This window comes from Pelophylax lessonae (genome assembly GCF_965119305.1).
Source record: "Pelophylax lessonae genome assembly, chromosome: 1".
Classification (NCBI taxonomy): domain Eukaryota; kingdom Metazoa; phylum Chordata; class Amphibia; order Anura; family Ranidae; genus Pelophylax; species Pelophylax lessonae.
The window spans coordinates 777,964,699-777,988,509 of record NC_138768.1 but is presented as its reverse complement, the minus strand read 5'-3'; the positions used below and the strand labels follow the sequence as shown (position 1 = coordinate 777,988,509).

Sequence of the window (23,811 nt, the reverse complement as noted above, 5' to 3'; positions counted from 1 at the left end):
CATTTAGGGTTCTTCCAGACAGATGGTAAGCTTACTGGCCTCTGAAAAGCAATAAGGATAATATACAGTAACAGTGGCCTCCTGATGCCTGTTTTTTTCTTTTTTTATTGTACTACTACTAGGTAATTTCAAGTCAAGCATTTGATTGATTCCAATGGCCAGGCTAGGCTATGCCCCAGCTGCAAAGAAAAGCATCATGGTCGAAGCATGTGTACAGCTCCTATCAGGCTGTAATCTTAGCATAGGCAGTGGAGGGGTGGTAAAACCATGGCTCAGCTGCCTGTGTGAAAGAGCTCTGAGGGCTGGTTCACAACATTTGCAACTCAGCGGCTGGTGTGTGGTGGGGGTCAAGATCAGCGCAGCGATAATGCACTGAGCTCAGAAGATTGCACTGTTTCCTTTTTATTTATTTGATTTTTAAACAAACTTTATTGAGACGTCACACAGACAATTCAGTTGCCGGACGTGCAGTGTGGGGAGTGGATTGCCTCTCACTGCGTTGCGCTGAAAAATGAACTGCATGCAGTATTTATTTTTCAGTGCACTGTGATCACTATCTAAGGCTTTTTTCACACTACAGTAATGCATTTTTTAATGCTTTTTGCAGAAATGCATTTCATTTTTTTTTAACATGGGTTCCTATGGAATACGTTATCAGTGCATTTTGTGCCTCTGCGTTTTTGGAAAAAGTTGGGGACTTTTTTTCCTGTAAAATGCAGCGTTTTGCATGTAATAGACTTCAAGGGACCTGCATCCAAAACGCAAGTACTGCGTTGTTACTGCGATTTAGCCACCATTTGCATTTTGCGATTGGTGTTTTTTTTGTTTTGGGCTTTACATTCACTGTGTATAGCTGGTTGCTAAGGAGTGGGCCTGGCAAGCCGGCCACTGCGTCCTTAACACCTGATGAGTCATCAGCTGTCAGCGGGTCCCCGCTGACAGCTGAATGTAAAAAAAAAAAAGAATTGCCGGTGTTCTATTCTGGACCCTCGTCACTTCCGGTGACGCTACGTCATAACCCAGCTGATGCGAGCCCCGGTGCGCATGCACACAAGGCATTTTCAAGGTCCGATGAAATTCTAAGACTTACGAACAGCTGAGAGGAGGAGGGGCTGAGGTGGGATGCACACATCGCTGCGGGGTAATGTTACAACACCGCCGCGTCATCGAGCAAGGAACATGTTGCAGAGCTGACTTAGAGGAGGCGGGAAGGAAGTGAATACTCATACTAAATAGTAATGATAAAAAAAATAACAAGAAATACTAAACAGTTTTTATCATTACTATTTAGTATGAGTATTCACTTCCTTCCCGCCTCCTCTAAGTCAGCTCTGCGCGGCGGTGTTGTAACATTTTCCCGCAGCGCTGTGTGCGTCCCACCTCAGCCCCTCCTCCTCTCAGTCAGCTGTTCGTAAGTCTTAGAATTTAATCGGACCTTGAAAATGCCTTGTGCGCATGCGCACCGGGGCTTGCAGCAGCTGGTGGTGACGGAGCGTCCCTGGAAGTGACGAGGGTCCGGAATTTTCACGGGTCCGACTAAATTTTAGAACACCGGCACAAAAAATTCATGAGAAAAAATGATATGGAGTCCTCCCCCAGGTCCATACCAGGCCCTTCGGGTCTGGTATTGATTTGAAGGGGACATCCCCATGCCAAAATAAAAAAAAAAAAGTGATACGGGGTCCCCTTCCAAAATCCATACCAGACCCTTATCCGAGCATGCAGCCCGGCAGCCGGCAGGTCAGGAAAGGGAGGGGACAAGCCAGCCCACCCCCCCCCCAAAGCACCACACCCCCCATGTTTAGGGCATTTGGTCTGGTATGGTCGAGGACGGGGGGGGAGAGGCGCTCACTTGTCCCCTCCCTTTCTTGACCTGCCGGGCTGCATGCTCAGGTAAGGGTCTGGTATAGATTTTGTGGAGAGACCCCACGCCGTTTTTTTTTTTTTTGGCATGGGGTGTCCCCTCCAGATCTATACCAGACCAGAAGAGCCTGGCATGAGCCTAAGGCTGGCCATACACTATACAATTTTCTTGTTCAACTTTCCTTTAGATTTACCAAAACCATGTAATATAGGGTCAAACCTAAATACTTTCAATTTGTATGCAATCAGGCAGGCCCTTGCACTACATAGTTTAAGGTAAATCTAAAGGAAATTGAATAAGAAAATTGTATAGTGTATGGCCAGCCTAAGGGAGGAACCCATGTATTTTTTTCATGAATTTTTTGTGCCGGCAATTCTTTTTTTATTTTTACATTCAACTGTCAGCAGGGACCCGCTGACAGCTGATGACCTATCAGTTGTTAAGGATGCGATGGCCAGCTTCCCGGGCCGATTCTTACCAACCGGATATACAGGTCCCTCTCAAAAAATTAGCATATTGTGATAAAGTTCATTATTTTCTGTAATATACTGATAAACATTAGACTTTCATATATTTTAGATTCATTACACACAACTGAAGTAGTGCAAGCCTTTTATTGTTTTAATATTGATGATTTTGGCATACAGCTCATGAAAAACCAAAATTCCTATCTCAAAAAATCAGCATATCATGAAAAGGTTGTCTAAACGAGCTATTAACCTAATCATCTGAATCAACTAATTAACTCTAAACACCTTCAAAAGATTCCTGAGGCTTTTAAAAACTCCCAGCCTGGTTCATTACTCAAAACCGCAATCATGGGTAAGACTGCCGACCTGACTGCTGTCCAGAAGGCCATCATTGACACCCTCAAGCAAGAGGGTAAGACACAGAAATTTCTGAACGAATAGGCTGTTTTCAGAGTGCTGTATCAAGGCACCTCAGTGGGAAGTCTGTGGGAAGGAAAAAGTTTGGCAGAAAACGCTGCACAACGAGAAGAGGTGACCGGACCCTGAGGAAGATTGTGGAGAAAGACCGATTCCAGACTTTGGGGGACCTGCGGAAGCAGTGGACTGAGTCTGGAGTAGAAACATCTAGAGCCACCATGTACAGGCGTGTGCAGGAAATGGGCTACAGGTGCCGCATTCCCCAGGTCAAGCCACTTTTGAACCAGAAACAGTGGCAGAAGCGCCTGACCTGGGCTACAGAGAAGTAGCACTGGACTGTTGCTCAGTGGTCCAAAGTACTTTTTTCGGATGAAAGCAAATTTTGCATGTCATTCGGAAATCAGGGTGCCAGAGTCTGGAGGAAGACTGGGGAGAGGGAAATGCCAAAATGCCTGAAGTCCAGTGTCAGGTATCCACAGTCAGTGATGGTCTGGGGTGCCATTGTCAGCTGCTGGTGTTGGTCCACTGTGTTTTATCAAGGGCAGGGTCAATGCAGCTAGCTATCAGGAGATTTTGGAGCACTTCATGCTTCCATCTGCTGAAAAGCTTTATGGAGATGAAGATTTCATTTTTCAGCACGACCTGGCACCTGCTCACAGTGCCAAAACCACTGGTAAATGGTTTACTGACCATGGTATTACTGTGCTCAATTGGCCTGCCAACTCTCCTGACCTGAACCCCATAGAGAATCTGTGGGATGTTGTGAAGAGAAAGTTGAGAGACGCAAGACCCAACACTCTGGATGAGCTCAAGGCCGCTATCGAAGCATCCTGGGCCTCCATAACACCTCAGTAGTGCCACAGGCTGATTGCCTCCATGCCACGCCGCACTGAAGCAGTCATTTCTGCAAAAGGATTCCCGGCCAAGTATTGAGTGCATAACTGAACAGAATTATTTGAAGGTTGACCTTTTTTGGATTAAAAACACTTTTTTTTTATTGGTCGGATGAAATATGCAAATTTTTTGAGATAGGAATTTTGGTTTTTCATGAGCTGTATGCCAAAATCATCAATATTAAAACAATAAAAGGCTTGCACTACTTCAGTTGTGTGTAATGAATCGAAAATATATGAAAGTCTAATGTTTATCAGTACATTACAGAAAATAATCAACTTTATCACAATATGCTAATTTTTTGAGAGGGACCTGTATACAGTAGTTGTGAAAAAAAAAAAAAGCAAAAACTCAGTTAAAAAACTGCAGAAAGCACAGCAAAAAGCACTGCTGAAACGCTCAAAAGCAACATGCATAGATGTGAATAGAGCTTAAAGCAACACAGTAGTATGAAGCAAGCATATGGGAGACAAGGCATTTTGCATTGTCCATGCAGTATGGACTGTGCTGGAACAGACCCCAGTGCAGTCCCATCGCAGACCCCCCACATGTGGTGTGAACATGTCCTTGGAGTGCATTTAAATGGTGATGTGTTTGCAAATGTTTCTCCTTACTGAATGGATCTTTGTTTTTATTAAGAAGGTCAATTTCCTTTAAAAAAAAAGAGCTGTGAACGCACTGAAATGACATCCTAATTGCCCATGCTGTGTGCCATACATTTCACATGCTGTGCAAATTGCTAGCAGGTAACACCAGTGTGTATTTCGCTTCAATTGGTCAATCTGAAAAATGCAAACTACGCTGTTTGGGAATAATGCAAACTACGCTGTCTGTGACACTCCATTGATATTAAACAACAGAATTAGAAAATGGGAAAACATTTTTTTCAAGTGCATATGAAGCCTGACTTGGGGTCCATTTAGATCTGTGTGTGTGCAGAGGTGGGCCTTTCTGTAGCATTAGGCAGCTGTGTTGTTATGCATCAATATGCAATTCCCTTTTGTAAAAATTGCAATGTGGTTTGAAGTTTGAGTGGAGAGGGCTATCAGCCATTGACCACAACTTATTCTTACCTGTTGCAAACCTATCAAAGTGCATGTTATTTGCGTTGTCATGTCCACTGACTTCTGTGCCCAAAAACGCAGGAAAAAAATCATATTTTTCAAAACGCATTGAGATGGGAACAAACACTATCTATATTCTGGGGAATGGTTGAGTGCATCAGAATGCATGTGTTAATTGGGTCCTTTAGTTCACACTGGCAATGAAAAGCATACATTCATAGGACATTTCTAAACACAGAAAAATGAATGTAATGATTTGAATTCGTATAATTCACACTCTACACTACCTGTGCTTAGGTGCATTCAGGCTTAATTTACACTTGTGGTTGGGGGGAGGGGTGGTAAAAACTATAGGTTGAGCTGCATTTTTTTACTGCTCCCAAACCCCTACCCCCCACCCCTAAATTCTGTATGGAGGTCAGGGCCGGACTGGGAATAAAAACCAGCCCTGGAAATAATTTCATACCAGCCCCAGTGGCGTAGCATGGGTTCTCAGGACCCAAGGCAAGTAATTTGCGACCATAACCCGTGGACATTTCTCTCTCTCTCTCTCTCTCTCTCTGCTCTCTCTCTCTCCTCTCTCTTTTTCTCTCTCTCTCTCCTCTCTCTTTTTCTCTCTCTCTCCTCTCTCTTTTTCTCTCTCTTTTTTTGTTTTCTCCTCCCCCTCTTTTCCTCGCTCTCTCTCTCCTCTCTCTTTTTCTCTTTTTTGTTTGCTCCTCCCCCTCTTTTCCTCTCTCTCTCCATGTATTCTTTCCTTTCATTTCTTCTCCTACTCCTTGTCTCCTTGTAAGGGGGGGGGGGGGGAAGTTGCAGTGCTGGGGAGGGTGGAATCAGTGGCAGTGCTGGTAGGGGGATGGGATCAGTAACAGTGCTAAGGGGTGGGGGCCGGTGACAGTGCAAGTGGGGGGGGGGGGGGGTGGGATCCGTGGCAGTGCTGGGGGGTGTTCTGATCAGCCAACTTAGGTGCTCTTGATCAATGTCATCTGCTGATCTAAAAGAGCTGTAGTGGAGACTTTTAATGGCAACTTTAATCACAGGCAGTGTTACTCCCTGTGTCTCTGGCTCCGTGGTGTCTTGCAGCAGCGACACCTATGCCGAAATCAGGAGATCGGGTCTCCTCCAGCCCCTCCCACTTCACTTTCCTCACCAGTCAGCTGACCACTAGTCTCTGCCCCACAGCCATGCCGCAAAGAGGCTGAGTAGGTGGCCGCATGCTCCAGGAACAGCCAAGCTGGGTGGCCGCAGGCTCCAGGAACAGCCAAGCTGGGTGGCTGCAGGCTCCAGCAATAGCCAAGCTGGGTGGCCGCAGGCTCCAGCAACAGCCAAGCTGGGTGGCCGCAGGCTCCAGGAACCGCCAAGCTGGGTGGCCGCAGGCTCCAGGAATAGCCAAGCTGGGTGGCCGCAGGCTTCAGGAACAGCCAAGCTGGGTGGCCGCAGGCTCCAGGAACAGCCAAGTTGGGTGGCCGCAGGCTCCAGGAACAGCCAAGCTGGGTGACCACAGGCTCCAGGAACAGCCAAGCTGGGTGACCACAGGCTCCAGGAACAGCCCAGGGCAGGTGGCCTACTGGGAAATTTCCCGCTATCCCGGTAGACCAGTCCGGCCCTGATGGAGGTTTACACATGCAGCGGCCATAATGCTTTGCATTGCAGCAAAAATGGCCTCTCAATTGCAGTGGCAGACAGTACTGCTCTCTGACCAAAACCCATTCAAGTGAATGGGGCTGTGCTGCAACTGTCCCACAATGATGTGGTGATGGAGGTTTTAAGGGTACAACAGGTAGTGAGGAGTTGAGATATCGCTAGCTTTCCGCCTGTAAAACATCCTCTAAAAAGCGATCAATCGTGGATCACTCTTTTGAGGGGAACACTTATGAAAATGGACTCTTAGTTTAGCTGAGAGAAAATAGAATTCTGTGCATTCAGGGACAGATTTGATACTCTGAATGCGTCAGGGGCGGATCCAGAGTCTAGTCTTGGGAGGGGCACTGTCAGAAAGGATGGTGTTGCTTACAGAACCGTTTTTAACGTATCATACAGTCCTTACCTTGTTAAAAACAGTGACATGTTTAAAATTTTGCCACTTCCTCTCAGCGCAGAGGTGGTAGGGAAGAATAGTGAGATCTGCAAACCACAGTAATTAAAATGTTAAGGCCAGCCGCAATGGCTGCGGTCCTAACACTTATCAACTTCACAGGAGATCTTTATAATTTCCCCGTGGGTCTCCTGATGTGCTATACTGTAGTTCCATCTGGGACTCCTTCCCTCTGCCACACACCGCAGTAAAACTAAGGGGGAAAGCTGCTACAGCACACCTCTCCATCCGGGACTCATGCCCCTACAGCAGGGGTGCCCAACCTTTTGAGGAGATAGGAACACTTTAGCGCCTTGGTAACCAGTCGCGGGCCACAATCAGCGGAGCAAGCAGATGACAGGTCCGTGTCCACTCAGCATAAGCAGAGCAGACACGGACAAAGCCCTATCTACTCTATGGGCCCTCCGATCCACCCAGACAGATTGGGACGGATCCCCTTCTTTTTTTTTTAAGTGGATTGGATTGGAGATAGATAGGTGTAAACAGACACAAGTCTTTTTACATCTGCCGCTCTATAGAGGTGAATGGAGGGTCCAATTGAGTCCACATGGTGAACAGACAGGCAGACCTGATTAGACCGATTGTGTAAAAGGGGCCTAAGGCTACTTTCACACGGATGTCGTTTATCTGCACCTCAACTGACCTCAATCTTCACTTCTTCCTCAGGGTTACTGCAAGTATCGCTGGCTGCTGCTGTCCCAAAGGCGGGTATGGCTGATGGCAGCTGCTGGCTGTTCTACAGGGCTGATACTGCTGGTGGGTTCTGATGGCTGGTACTGCTAGTGGGTTCTGCTGGCTGGTACTGCTGGTTTGTACTGCTAGCTGGTGCTGGTGGGTACTGCTGGCCAGTACTGATGGCGGGTACTGTTAGCTGGTACTGCTGGTGGGTTTCGCTGGCTGGTACTGCTGGCTGGTGCTGGTGGGTACTGCTGGCTGGTACCGCTAGTGGGTTCTGCTGGCTGGTACTGCTGGTGGGTACTTCTGGCTGGTACTGCTGGTGGGTACTGCTAGCAGGTACTGCTGACCAGTACTGCTAGTGGGTTCTGCTGGCTGGCACTTCTGGCTGGTGCTGGTGGGTACTGCTGGCAGATACTGGTGGGTACTGCTGGCTGGTACTGGTGGGTACTTCTGGCTGGTGCTGTTGGTGGGTATTGCTGGCTGTTACTGCTGGCTGGTGCTGTTGGATATTTCTGGCTGTTACTGCTGGTGGTACTGTTGGTGGGTATTGCTGGCGGTTACTGCTGGCGTGTACTGTTGGTGGGTTCCTGACCCACCATTCCTGAGCATCAGCGTGACAGGAGCCGTGCTGGAGGAAGCAGAGCCGCTGCTTCCTGTTTCGCTCCTGTCACAAGCAGAGGCAGAATGCATTTGGTATCACTCCACCTGTGACAGGAGCCGGCGCCATACAGGAAGCATCGGCTCTGCTTCTTCTAGCGCCAGCTCCGTTATTTATAGTGATGCTCGGGGAGGGCGGGTCAGGAACCCGCAACCTGGGCTTACCGACCCGCCATCCCAGAGCAGGAGGAAGAGTCGCTAATATTTTCTCGGGGGGAGAAATTGCACCCCCCCCCTCCCTCTGAATCTGTCCATGGAACACGTCTAAATGCATGTAAACGCAGGTATATTTAAACACGGGAGAACTTCATTTGAGAAATGTAAAGTTTGCCTATACTTCCAGATAATTTTCCTGCATTTAAATAAACTGAACACAGGAGGTCAGTGTGAATGTAACACAAATCTTCACCTCTCAGATCCCTGTGGTCTGCCCCCCCCCCCCCCCACCCTCCTGGGACCCCCTGTGTTCCACGCACAGTGCAGACTGCAGCTTGCTGAAAGCATGCTCTGGCTGGGAGTGGACTGTGCATTGTATATGAGATGTGATTGGACAGGAGCTCATACCAGTACATCAAGAAGCATGGCTCTTCTGTTTTCCTGTGGACTCAGACTAACTGGACTGGTCACACTGGTATGAATGTCAAGAGCTTCTATTAAAGGAGCGCATACTTCAAAAAGTGACTACTTTTCATTGTTCAAAGTAACAAGTATTGGAATTTATATGTACAGTATTTATATCTTTATAGGATAGTGCTACACTTTTCTAGCTATGGCTTTGTTTTGGAAGTGTTCAACTTTGTCATACTCTACATTGTACTATGCATCATACCATGTGTTGTACTGTGCATTGTACTATACACTGTACTATATGTCATAATATATAATATGACAGCTTAAATACCCGCCGAAGACCAAAATGAAATAAAATAAGCTATCCCAAGCGCTCAAAAAGAGGACCACTCACCTATAAAAGCAATGGCTATGCAGCTACTTAACTACGAAAATATGGAATAGATATATATACTAGATAGACATTACAAAATATCCCTACATATATATAGTAGCGCAAACTCATCAAAAAGATAGTGCCAAAAATAATGTGCAAACCGCACAGAGTCCAATAGTTCAACAGATGTCACATAGGCAAAAAAAAAGGAGATATCATAAACAGTCCATAATCCTTCAATCTATCTCCTGGGATGACTACGTAAAGAAACGTGTTTCTCAAGGGGATCACCACCACCACCGTGCTCCAAAGGGGGGGAGGAGAAATGCCCACTCACCAGATGCTGTGGCCCAACCCACTTTCGTGTTTGAGCGTTAAGGCTTATAATGATGGTCACTGGTCCAGAGTGTCCACACCGGGAATTACACCAGCACAGTCAACAAAAGCTCAGCAGCTTATGCTTCAGAAGCAGGCCAGGGCAAAGATGTGCGATTGTCCACCAGATCCCCAGTGAAACCTTTTTTCCCCGCCCGAGATCTTCCCCTAGGACCTAGACCTTTCTTCACCGATGTTGCTGTCAATACCACTTGATCTGGTGTAATGCCGCACACCGTCCTCAGCACCACGCCCCCATCCGTCAGCCCGAACCAGGGGGGTGCGCGCGCACCTTCTCCCCGGACTCCCTCCCGGCCTGCAATGCACGGTGCGCGCACACTCTTCTCAGTGCGCTGGAAAAACTCATAGAGTCTTGACTAGTAGAGAACGTTCATATAGTTCCACCTCCTCCAATATGTCGCAGTGTGTGCTGAGAATATGTCACTTTTACGTAGGTGTCACCTTCTAGTATGAGGAGTGACCTAGTTCCTTCATAGAGGTGTCCTAGTACACCTTTATGTGTGCACAATCATTTCCTCCGCCGACCACGGGGGCTTTATCATAAATTGGGCATGCAAAATTATTCAGCCCCCTTAAGTTAATACTTTGTAGCGCCACCTTTTGCTGTGATTACAGCTGTAACTGTTTCTATCAGTTTTGCACATCGAGAGACTGAAATTTTTGCCCATTCCTCCTTGCAAAACAGCTCGAGCTCAGTGAGGTTGGATGGAGAGCGTTAGTGAACAGCAGTTTTCAGTTCTTTCCACAGATTCTCGATTAGATTCAGGTCTGGACTTTGACTTGGCCATTCTAACACCTGGATATGTTTATTTGTGAACCATTCCATTGTAGATTTTGCTTTATGTTTTGGATCATTGTCTTGTTGGAAGACAAATCTCCGTCCCAGTCTCAGGTCTTTTGCAGACTCCATCAGGTTTTCTTCCAGAATGGTCCTGAATTTGGCTCCATCCATCTTCCCATCAATTTTAACCATCTTCCCTGTCCCTGCTGAAGAAAAGCAGGCCCAAACCATGATGCTGCCACCACCATGTTTGACAGTGGGGATGGTGTGTTCAGGGTGATGAGCTGTGTTGCTTTTACGCCAAACATAACGTTTTGCATTGTTGCCAAAAAGTTTGATTTTGGTTTCATCTGACCAGAGCACCTTCTTCCACATGTTTGGTGTGTCTCCCAGGTGGCTTGTGGCAAACTTTAAACTACACTTTTTATGGATATCTTTAAGAAATTGCTTTCTTCTTGCCACTCTTCCATAAAGGCCAGATTTGTGCAGTATACGACTGATTGTTGTCCTATGGACAGAGTCTCCCACCTCAGCTGTAGATCTCTGCAGTTCATCCAGAGTGATCATGGGCCTCTTGGCTGCATCTCTGATCAGTCTTCTCTTTGTATGAGCTGAAAGTTTAGAGGGACGGCCAGGTCTTCGTAGATTTGCAGTGGTCTGATACTCCTTCCATTTCAATATTATCGCTTGCACAGTGCTCCTTGGGATGTTTAAAGCTTGGGAAATCTTTTTGTATCCAAATCAGGCTTTAAACTTCTCCACAACAGTATCTTGGACCTGCCTGGTGTGTTCCTTGTTCTTCATGATGCGCTCTGCGCTTTAAACGGACCTCTGAGACTATAACAGTGCAGGTGCATTTATACGGAGACTTGATTACACACAGGTGGATTCTATTTATCATCATTAGTCATTTAGGTCAACATTGGATCATTCAGAGATCCTCACTAAACTTCTGGAGAGAGTTTGCTGCACTGAAAGTAAAGGGGCTGAATAATTTTGCACGTCCAATTTTTCAGTTTTTTATTTGTTAACAAAGTTTGAAATATCCAATAAATTTTGTTCCACTTCATGATTGTGTCCCACTTGTTGTTGATTCTTCACAAAAAATTACAGTTTTATATCTTTATGTTTGAAGCCTGAAATGTGGCAAAAGATCGCGAAGTTCAAGGGGGCCGAATACTTTCGCAAGGCACTGTATATACTTATATTCAGGTTTATGTTTTTTGTTGATATTGCTGGAGTGCTCCTTTAAGGCTGTTTGGAGAAGAGGATTGGCTTTCGCAGGAAGCCGACAAATTGGATTGTGGGATATATAGTTCAAGACTGAAGGCAGACCATTGTTTAGACTGCTGAAAGCACTATACTCCCAAGGAGCAATGGGAGAGCCTATAAACCTATCTGCTACACAGAGCGCGCTCTCTTGCTTCCGGGGACTCAGCGAGTGCAGACCAGCCTGAGAGGTGTGTTGGGACACTGTCGGTGATTGAGGCCTATTGCATGCGGCCTAGTGAGAGCGAAGCCTATCCTCAGCGTTGCGGAGGCTGGTGACTACACGGAGGTAGTGGATCCAGTGGAGCTGAGATGAGAACAGGCGGAAGCTGAGCTGATTGACAGGGACAGCCAAGTATCGATCACTCCCAGACACAGGAGCGTGGGAGGGAGAGTCGTCTCCGGTCACTGGATTGTCACATGTGGACACTGTCTGTGGAAGAGTGCCTGGTGACATCCCAATCGCAAGTATAATTCTCCTTTCATAACACACTGACTGCAGACACATATTACTAATCTGGGATTACAAATATCACAGTGAACAGTGATATGAGCTCCAACTGCCGGCGAAGATTTAGCAAGGCCTTGCTAGGGAGGGGAACTCTGCATTTGTTTGCTTAATAGGAAGTAAACTGCAGTAATTAGAGTTACTATTAGTTAGAACCAGTAATAGCTGAAGTTGTAACAGATGTCTCTTATTAGACCATAGCTATTCAATATCACACTAATCATATCACAGGTTCCTAACATTTTATGTGACTGTAATATCAGTGATATTAGACATTTCCTATTAACCTTTTATATTCACACTGTGTCAGTCTGTTAGATCCTACTGAGTTTGGTGGGGTTTGATAGACTGCATTTAATACATTTTTACTAATAAGGTGTACCTGTTTATCTATCCAAGTAAAATAACCAAACTGTACTTTTATTGTGTCAGTGTGTCTTTTGGAGAATATACCTGTCATGTCTGTAGCAGGATTCCCAGCCATTGTGCTGGATGTGGGTCTGCCAGGGTAACCGCTAACAACAACAGCACATTTAAGTATGTTCTCCAAGTGTGAGCACTGAGACAGGAAACAGTCCGGCATCTTTGGGTTTTGTATTTATTTTTGGAACTTGGATGGGAGAAGGGAATGAGTGGCTCGACTATACACAATAGAATGGGACTTAGCGCTGGCTGAACGCCGGTCATCGCCCGTTGGCGCGAGGTAACTCTAACTTGCTGCCTGTGGACTTGAACTGACTTCTGACACTTCCTTGTGACTCAAAAGTCCTTTGTACTACTCCCTTTAGCCCTCCTGGCTGAGGTAACTACTTGTAAACACTGCTGCAACTCTTAACACTTCAGGGCCCGCACAGGCACCCTCTCTCACAGAATTCTCTTCAGGGCTTAGACTCTGGCATCCCCTTTCTAAGCTTCCTCCTGGTTAACTGGCTCTTGGATCCCTCTGACCTCCTGGAGTGGTCTCCTATCCTAGGCAGACCCCCTGGGCAGTTTACAGTACTCACGACTCTGCTTTCCTGAAAACTCCGGCCCCAACAGCTCTGCATGGTCCTCAGCACTCTGGATCTCTCTCTCTGAAGCTCAGCTCAACCTTCTGTCCTCTAGGCCGACCGCCAAGGACACCTTTCCTCACACTGACAGGAGGAGAGAAGGCTGTCACCCTCCTCCTGGGACTCCTTGCTTCCCGCCAAAGACAGCCTGTCATGTGCTCCCCTCAGATTCATACCCCACCCCTGGATGGATTGCGGCATATTCTGCCCTCTGGGATAGATACAAGCCCTGGTGTGCTATTGGTCAGGTTTCCTCCACTGTCTCAATGAGCCCTCATTGGACACAGTGGGGAGACTCCCCAGACTCAACAGGCACACCTAAGAACACATGACAGCCTAGATGGACAATTAAGGCCCCCCTGATAAGCAAACAGGGCCACCCATATACTGTACTTTTCCTAGCACACACATAGGAGGGTGCTACATGTCTGAACCTAAAGTGTCAGGTGGGTTGGAGAGTTCTCAGGGTCAAGTGAGTACAGAGGAACACCCGCTATTCAGCAGTCCCCTAGGGGGCAGTGCTACATATAGTACAATGCACAGTATATTACAACATATATGTTGTACTGTGTCATAATATATGTTGCACTATACATCATACTACTGTATATGTTGTTATATATTATGTATAGTACAACATATAGTACACTGTATATTACAACAAATACTATAACACATAGTACAACATATAGTATGATGTACAGTATATTACAACATACACTATATTGTCAAAAGTATTGGGACACCTGCCTTTACATCAGGGGTGGGGAACCTTTTTTCTGCCAAGGGCCATTTGGGTATTTATAAAATCATTCGGGGGCCGTACAAAATTATAACCTTAAAAATGAGCCTGTTATATTTGGTCAAACATTTTAATTAACTCACCCCTAATGTGATGGCTGCAACTGCTTCTATTTGGTGAGGTGTGTGATGTTAGCTGGTATTGATGATGTTGCTACTCGCAACTGGTTTTCCAGGTTTGCGTCGGTCAGTCTCGAGCGCAAGCGACTTTTTTGTGGTGGTAAGTTTTGAAAAGAACTGCTGGCGGGTACTGCTGGTTGGTACTGCTGGTGGGTATAGCTGGCTGGTACTGCTGGTGGGTACAGCTGGCTGGTACTGCTGTGGGTACTGCTGGCTCAGGCTGGTACTGCTGGCTTGTACTGTGCTGTGGGTACTGCTGGCTGGTACTGCTGGCTCAGGCTGGTACTGCTGTGGGTACTGCTGGCTGGTACTGCTGTAGGCACTGCTGGCTCAGGCTTGTACTGCTGTGGGAGTACTGCTGACTCAGGCTGGTACTGTGCTGTAGGTACTGCTGTGGGTACTGCTGGTACTGATGGCTGGTACTGTGCTGTGGGTACTGCTGGCTGGTACTGCTGGCTCAGGCGGGTACTGCTGTGGGTACTGCTGGCTCAGGCTGGTACTGCTGGCTGGTACTGCTGGCTTGTATTCCTGTGGGTACTGCTGGTTAAGGCTGGTACTGCTGGCTGGTACTGTGCAGTAGGTACTGCTGGCTGATACTGTTGTGGGTACTGCTAATTCTGGCTGGTACTGCTGTGGGTACTGCTGGCTCTGGCTGGTACTGCTGGCTCTGGCTTGTACTGCTGGTTCGGCTGTGGGTACTGCTGGTTCTGGCTGGTACTGCTGGCTCTGGCTAGTACTGTTGGTTATGGCTGGTACTGCTGGTTCTGGCTGGTACTGCTTGTTCTGGCTAGTACTGCTGGCTCTGGCTGGTACTGCTGTGTGTGCTGCTGGTGGGAAATACTGGCTAGGAGAAGTGTAGCAGCGCCACGCTGGAGGAAGAGGTGATGTTTCCTGTATTGGTCACAGGTGGAGTGCATTTGATATAACTCCGCCTGTGACTCACTCAGACTGTCATAACGGACCAGGAACTATACAGGAAGCATCGGCTCCGTTCTGACAGATAAGCTGAGAGACACAGACTCAGCTGCACAGGGGGCCGGAATAGATGACTTCGCGGGCCGCATACGGCCCCCGAACCATAGGTTCCCCACCCCTGCTTTACATGAACTTTAATGGCATCCCAGTCTTAGTCCATAGGGTTCAATACTGAGTTGGCCCACCCTTTGCAGCTATAACAGCTTCAACTCTTCTGGGGAGGCTGTCCACAAGTGTTCACAAGGTTTAGGAGTGTCTATGGGAATGTTTGAACATTCTTCCAGAATTGTTTAGCCCTGCTCCCAGGGGATTGGCTTAATGCAGGTATATCCTCTTCACTTCGATTGCCCTGGGCATGCTCCAACCCAACTGACACTATTGGTTCTGACATGTTAAATGACCAAAACCACAAGAGATTGCAAATAAAGAATCAAATTTACTGCTTTTTTGATATGAAGTTAAAGAATGTACAAACAAAGTTAGTGATAATACAAGAATTTCAATAGCAATATTGATCCTGAATCCCCAACCAATAACTTAAGTAGGGTTCAGTACTCAGGATCAGGAATACAATCTACACATACATATGTATATGTATACATATGTACACTAGAGGATAAGTACTCTGTAATACTGTAAACACACCAGGTTCTGAAGTAAATAGAGCGTGACCACAAATTAAGGTTGACTGTACCTAGAGGATAACAGTAACAGTAATAATGCTGTAGCATAAACAGTATATCAATACTAACTAGGATATCAGAGTGCACTCTATATACCAACAGGGGCCCCCTTTACACTAGATTGCAAGAGTCTCCTGGAGAGTGAGGCCTCACTAGTCTTCACCGGCAAGAAATCCTCAGTCAATCCAAGGAAAGTATTTGTAATCCAAGTAAATGTGATTTGATAAACTGTAATCCCCAAGGTAGTTAGTAATTGTAATCCACAGAGGTGAATGCGAGAATAGATCCTGATGCTTCCCAATAGACAAATAGCCTAGTACTGCAAATAGGGCTTAAGGCCTTGTTTACCCACCACGCACTATATGTAAATGCAGTGTCCAGTGGCAATTTTGGAACTCAGTATGGCCTTCTACTTAACAGTTCGGCAGTCCCGCCCTGGCTCAGTCTAGGTATAAGATAAATGCAGATGTAGATGCTGGATGTCTCTCACCAAATTCCAGGAACTCCGCTCCGTGCTGCAACCCGGCCCCACTCTGCTCAGCGACTACCATGGCCTGTCAAGGCATCCTTCCGCGCGGTCACGCTACCAAGATTCTTCCTCACACACCGCTCGTCTCAGCTCCGGTGTCCACTACTAGGCCCCTGGCCTACTACTCTGCGATCCGCAGCAGCTCTTCCCCTTCTTCACAGCACGCTGTCCTCGAGGCAAGAGAGCGAAAGTTGATCCCGCTCCCTTTATAAAGACACTCCCAGCAGGCTCTGTGAGTCACAATGCTCCCTGGGAGAAGAGTCCTTTTGCATAAGCAGACCATGGTCCTGGCTCCTCCCGGAACTGCATCTCCCGTAATTCAAAGGTCACTGTCTTTGCAGAACTTTAATAACAGAGCAACAGTATGAACTACACTAGCCGTGCGACCAGGCTACATCTGCATTTGTGAGATCAAGCACTGATGTTGGGCGAGAAGGCCTGGCTCTCAGTCTCCGCTCTAATTCATCCCAAAGTGTTCTATCGGGTTGAGGTCTGGACTCTGTGCAGGCCAGTCAAATTCCTTCACCCCAAACTTGCTCATCCATGTCTTTATGGACCTTGCTTTGTGCACTGATGCGCAGTCATGTTGGAACAGGATGGGGCCTGTTCCAACATGACCACATTTGGGAGCCTGAAATTTTTCAAAATGTCTTGGTGTGCTGACGCCTTAAGAGTTCCCTTCACTAGATCTAAGCGGCCAAGCCCAACCCCTGGAAAAACAACCCCATACCATAATCCCCCCCCTCCACCAAATTATTTAGACCAGTGCACAAAGCAAGGTCCATAAAGACATGGATGAGCGAGTTTGGGGTGGAGGAACTTGACTGGCCTGCACAGACTCCTGACCTTAACCTGATAGAACACCTTTGAGATGAATTAGAGCAGAGTCTGCGAGCCAGGCCTTCTCGTCCACATCAGTGCCTGAGCTCACAAATGCGCCTCTGGAACAATGGTCAAACATTCCCATAGACACAATCCTAAACCTTGTGGACAGCCTTCCCAGAAGAGTTGAAGCTGTTATAGCTGCAAAGGGTGGGCCAACTCAATATTGAACCCTACAGACTAAAGCCCCGTACACACGTACCGATTGTCGGCATACAAATGTTCGTCTTTTCTCCCCGGGATGTCGGTGTCTGTTGAAAAGTGCAAAGACAGCACAAGGACAGCACAAGAATTTTGTCTGCAGACTTCAGCTGACTGCAGAAGTGATGTCATGTAATGGTTAACTTTCCCTGTGTTTTTAATTTTCTGAGCATGCCCAGTCTTGCAAATCTGCGGTCTGTCGGCCGAATTCTGTACTGACAGGCGAACAATCGTCCGTTCTGGTGTCCGCAGACAAAAATTTTCATGTTTGCACGAAAGACTTTTGTCTGCGGATTGTGCGCAGACATCTGTCGGAGGCACCATACTAACACGCGTACAATCGGCAGATCTTTCGTCCGCCGACGTTTGTATGCCGACGATCGGTACGTGTGTACGGGCCTTAAGACTTGGATGCCATTAGGGTTCAAGGCAAGCGTCCCAATACTTTTGACCATATAGTATATTATGACACAAAGAACAAAATATGATACAATGTATATTACAACCTATATTACAATGTATATGTTTTATTATACAGTACATTATCTTACTATATGTTGTAGTATGTCATATATTTTGTATTATACAGTACTTTGTAACATACTGTGACAGGAAGTCAGCTAAATCTGGGAATGTAGTCACAGGAAGGAGATACATTTCCACCTGATTGAGAAGTCCATTTCCACCTGATTGAGAAGTCCATTAATTAATTTAGGGTGTTGGCTACAGAGCTAGCCAGCAGGAAGTTGAAAGGCCTTCACCTGTTCAGAATGAGGGAGTTAAGGCTCTATAATTTGTTCAGAGAAAGTCCTATTGTTTGCTGCCTCCAGAAGCTGTGTCCTGAAGCCATGTGGGCTGGGAGCAGGAGGACAGTCAGTGTGTGCCTCCCGACAGGATGTGTGGGCCTGGGAGAAGACCCCCCGGAGTGATGTGTGCCCGGGACGGTAACCAAGGGTGAATACGTCTCAAAGGTGAGAAGACGAACTGTTGATGTGAAAGAAACAAAGGACTGTGTTGCCCTGTGAAGCTATTATAAAAGGACTATTGAGTGTCCGCTGTAGGACAAGGAAGTCTGCCCGACGGTAGGTTGGAGACAGACACTTAGGCAGGTTCCAGTTGTGAGAAGGTAGCCGCCCACAGAGGCAAGGGTTTATTTTCTGTTTTATTTTATTTTGGATGTTTTGCTGCATACAGCCTGGTGAAGAAAACACCATTTAATAAACCACACTGTTTGTTTGCAAGCACTTGTCGGCTACCTCTCTGGGAAAACGCACCCCCCAAGGGGTCATCCACACCCGCCACCGAGCTAATCCCTTACATATGGTGGAGGATGCGGGCAGAAGCAGCAAGATCCCTGCAAGGAAGTGCAAATGTTTGATGAACTTTGTCTGGTGCATGAGATTGCACAATCTATGTGTGCAGGAGAGAAGATCCTGACAGAAAAAAAAAAAAAAAAAAGTGTTTTAAAGAGACAGCGGTCTCAAAATTATTTGATGAACTTTGTTGTGTCTGGTGCAAGTGACTGCACAAACTGTGTGTGCAGGAAAAGAGATCCTGCAAGAGAGAGAAAAACTACATGTGTTGAAGAGACAGTGGTCTGAAAATTGTTTGCTGGACTGTGAAAAATTTGTTTGTGGAGTTATTGAAGATGGGGCGGTCCAAACGCCTGAAAAATGCAAAGATAGATGAAATGAGAGACCGGATTCTATGGATGGAGGGGATGTTGCCGTCTGAACCAGCCCCATCCATGCCTAAAGAGAGTCTACTAAAGAGGAAGGTTGTTGTCCCTAGCAACACTGATGAAACCGCTATGGAGACGCAGTGTGCTCAGATGAAAAGTAAACTCAAAATGGAGGAGATGTTGAAACATCTGATTATATCAAATGCAGCTCAACAGCAAGCAAATGCAGCTCAACAGCAGGCAAATGCGGATTTTCAGCAGAGCTTTGCAGCTCAACAAAAGGCTCATCAAGAGAGCATGGCAGGCTGGAAACAGAGACGCCAGCAGCCAATGGAGGCCATCGGTTTGGAGGAAACCGAGTATGTGTGCAGGGCTGAGTTGGATGCCTTGCAACGGAAAATGGAAGAAAAGGAACAAGCCTTGGAATTGCTTAAAATGGAGCATAGAAACTTGCAGGAAATGAATGAACTACTCAAGTCTCATGTGTTACAGTGGGAAGAATCCACTGCTCTTCTTTTGGTCGAGTTGCAAAAACGCAGAGAGACTATAATGGAGAAAGATACCATCCTCATGGAAAAGGAAAGTGAAATTCAGACTTTGCAGAAGCAAAGTATGGCTGATATGTTGGAGTTGCGTAATCAGCTGGAAAAAAGTCTTCAGTCTTTGGGAGCTACAAAAATAGACCTGCAGGAGTCGCAGGAACAGAATGTCGCTCTGAAAACGACATTGTCTCTCAGCGACAACGAGAAAAGTGAAAGAGAGGCTAAATTACTGAGTACTGTGTATGAGCTCAATACTTTGAGCAATGTGGTAAATGAATGGCGTGCGGACTGTGAAAGTTGGAAAGGGGAAGCCCAACGTGTCCAGCAGCAGTTAAAGGAGAAAGAAGCCTGTGTGGCAGAATTACATTCTTATTCCCAGATGCTAGCCAATGAGGTGAAGGCTCTTATGCAGGGAAAAGGAGATTGTGAACATAAGAGGGAAAAAGTAGAGGCACAGCTTCTGGAATCGCAAGTCAAGGTGTCAGAAGGTGACCGATTGTGTGCTAAGCTGTCAGAGAAGGCAAACCGACTGCAGGTTGAGTTGGACAATGTTACAAATCAGCTTTCTCAAGCAGACAGCAAATCTAGAGAAATTGCGGAAGATTTTTCTATCTTGGAATCGCAGCTGCAAGACACGCAGGAACTCTTACAGGAAGAGAGGTGTCAAAGGCTGAGTTTTAGCACAAAGCTCAAACAAATGGAAGATGAGAAAAATGGCTTCCTGGAACAATTAAAAGAGGAGGCGGAAGCAAAGAAAAACCTATCAGAGCAAGTCGCAACATTGCAAGCTCAGATAGCGGATATGAAAAAACGCATGGAAGAAAGCGTTGGTTCATTACAGTGTGTTGAAGATGTGAAAAAGAAGTTTGATCAGATGCTTGGTGAAGAGAAGACTGTGTCTGCAAAATATGCAGAAGAACGCGCACGTGCAGAAACGGAGGTGCGTGATAACGAGAGCAAAGCCCTGTTCTTGGCTCGCTCTTTGGAGGAAGCTCTAGAGTGTAAGGCTGAACTAGAAAGTGTTAAACAGCTGCGTACAGAAATGGAAGAATTGGTCAGCTCCAAGGATGATGTTGTGAAAAGCGTTCAGGAGCTAGAAAAGTCTAAGCGAGCCTTAGAACAGCAAGTAGAAGAGATGAAGATTCCGTTGCAGGAACTGGAAGAGGAATTCCAGGCAACAGAGGATCTGTCCCAAAGAGGGGATAGTGTGCCTGATGCAGTTTTTAAAAGGATCAGTGTTTTGGGGTCTGTCCTGAGTGAGCCTCAGAAATGTGACGACATGTGGCTTGAATCACCCCTTTGGAATAAACCGTTCCTTCAAAAACTTCAAGCATTGGAAAATGTATCATTAGAACTTCAGCAAACAAAGGAGCTGAGTAAGAAATGTGGTGATTTCTCAGTTCAGGCTGAAAACCTAGTGGAGAAAACTAAGGCTGTTGGTGAAAACGTGAAGCAAATGAATAAGTGCCTTTCAGGGAGTGTTTCCAAAATGGAACTGGTGAAAGACGGGTGGCAGAAGTTTGATCGTGATCTTGAGATGCATTCCATGTGGAATTCAGATAGAGAAAAAGAACTAGGTGACCTTGAGCGGTCAAATAGTTCAGCAGAAAGTGCATTGAAGAAACCTGTAAAAGAATGTGTTGCAGTTCCATGCTTCTTCACTGACGCAGAGAGGAGGTCTATAATGGATACCACCCAGATCGCTGGGTTCAACTGTGTTGTTGCCTTTGACCCCTATGTTGGTGGAAGGAAAGTTGATGATGTTCTGGTTGGCTACTTCTGTGAAGAGTTTGGCAAGAAATATAAACTGAATATCAAATCAAATAGTAGGCCTTTACTGCGACTCGCTCAGGAGGGCGAAAAGTTTAAGAAGTTGATGAGTGCAAATGCTTCAGATCTGCCTATGAATATGAAATGTTTGAATGATATTGATATCTCTGGGAAAAGGAACAGGGGTCACTTTGAAGAAATGTGTGACAGCCTGTTGTCTCAATTGGAAAATCCTCTGCACAGCATCTTAGAGCAAGCAAAGCTCAAGAAGGAAGATCATTCCCTTTTACAACAAAAAGTCAATGATTGTGTACAGCTGTATGGAGAGGCAACTCAAGTCACAGAGGGATGTCAAGAGTCCCTACTTGGAACAAAGCTTAGTGAAGCAAAGGTTCTCAAAGTTTTGTGGAAAACATTTATGGATTGCAGAGAGAGGCGTCTTAAGAATGTTGAAGACATTAAGACTAGCCCAATTGAGTTGCCTATGGATCACGGTCCTCCGTGGTGGATTGGACAGACGGTTATGAGGGACAAGCTGTCTGACATTTATGAGAAAGCTGTCAATGAAGATGACAGAAACGAGAAGGAGCAAAATGATGCCAAAAATGCAGTTGAAGAATGTGTATATGAGATGAGAGACAAACTGTGTGGCAGTTATGAGAAATCCGTCAATGAAGATGACAAAACAGTTTCATCCGGAAGCTTGAGGATAATAGGAGGCTTATCAGTGAGTCAGCAGTGCCTGACACATGCGTGCCTGGAAATATGTGTCCCAACCCTAGGGTTGAAACAAGAGGGGGGGGTATGTGACAGGAAGTCAGCTAAATCTGGGAATGTAGTCACAGGAAGGAGATACATTTCCACCTGATTGAGAAGTCCATTTCCACCTGATTGAGAAGTCCATTAATTAATTTAGGGTGTTGGCTACAGAGCTAGCCAGCAGGAAGTTGAAAGGCCTTCACCTGTTCAGAATGAGGGAGTTAAGGCTCTATAATTTGTTCAGAGAAAGTCCTATTGTTTGCTGCCTCCAGAAGCTGTGTCCTGAAGCCATGTGGGCTGGGAGCAGGAGGACAGTCAGTGTGTGCCTCCCGACAGGATGTGTGGGCCTGGGAGAAGACCCCCCGGAGTGATGTGTGCCCGGGACGGTAACCAAGGGTGAATACGTCTCAAAGGTGAGAAGACGAACTGTTGATGTGAAAGAAACAAAGGACTGTGTTGCCCTGTGAAGCTATTATAAAAGGACTATTGAGTGTCCGCTGTAGGACAAGGAAGTCTGCCCGACGGTAGGTTGGAGACAGACACTTAGGCAGGTTCCAGTTGTGAGAAGGTAGCCGCCCACAGAGGCAAGGGTTTATTTTCTGTTTTATTTTATTTTGGATGTTTTGCTGCATACAGCCTGGTGAAGAAAACACCATTTAATAAACCACACTGTTTGTTTGCAAGCACTTGTCGGCTACCTCTCTGGGAAAACGCACCCCCCAAGGGGTCATCCACACCCGCCACCGAGCTAATCCCTTACAATACGTTTTTAATATACCGTACATTCTACTATGTTTTGTTATATAAATTGCACTAAATGTTGTACTATACGTTGTACTGTGTTGTAATATACATTGTAGTATATGTTGAACTATGTGTTGTACTATACATTGTACTGTGTGTGTACTTTACAGTACATTGTACAATACATTGTACTTTACAGCATGTTGTACTATGTGTTGTTATATATATTGTAATATACATTGTACTTTATGTTGTGCAATGTGTTGTACTTTATGTTGTACTATACATTATACTATTCTGTATATTGTAATATACTTTACATTGAAGAATGCAATTTTACTTCCTTATTGGAAAGATTTCACACCAGTCCCAGTGTCATTTATTACGGCCACACCAGTCATATTGTCCCTAATCACCACCACACCAGTCTCAGTGTTCATGATCACCACCACATCAGTAATATTTTCACTAATCTCTGCCACACCAGTCTCTGTGTTCATGATCACCGCCACTCCAGTCTCTGTGTTCATGATCACCGCCACACCAGTCTCAGTGTTCATGATCACCACCACACCAGTAATATTGTTACTAATCACTGCTACACCAGTCCCAGTGTTGATGATCACCACCAAACCAGTCCCAGTGTTCATGATCACCGCCACACCAGTCCCATGGTTCATGATTACCACCACACCAGTAATTTTGTCCCTGATCACCACCACACCAGTCCCAGTGACATTGCCCATTATCACCGCCACACAAGTCATTTTGTCCCTTCCACACCAGTCATATTGTCCCTAATCACCGCCACACAAGTCAAATTGTCCCTAATCATGGCCACACCAGTCCCAGTGTCCATGATCACCGCCACACCAGTCTCAGTATCCATGATCACCACCACACCAGCCATATTTCCCCCAATCACCAGTCCCAGTGTCCCTAATCACCACTGTCATTGGTGTTTCCACTGTCCTGGTGCTTCGGGCCTTCAAATCTGTGGTAGGTAGTCAGGAAAATAATGCATAATTTTATGCATCTT

The 23,811-nt window shown here is 46.2% G+C and overlaps 1 protein-coding gene across 3 annotated transcripts in view; it reads left to right on the top strand.

Annotated features, from left to right (window-relative positions):
- The window catches only part of LOC309557266 (cytosolic beta-glucosidase-like), a 243,694-nt gene that overhangs the window by 24,244 nt on the left and 195,639 nt on the right, over window positions 1-23,811 (top strand). The window contains exon 1 of one of the 3 annotated variants that reach the window (XM_082259929.1): window positions 4,320-4,391. The exons of the other annotated variants lie outside the window; for them this stretch is intronic. The gene's annotated coding sequence lies outside the window, so the exon portion shown is untranslated. Of the gene's footprint in view, window positions 1-4,319; window positions 4,392-23,811 lie in introns of those variants that run through there. 3 annotated transcript variants of the gene reach the window in all.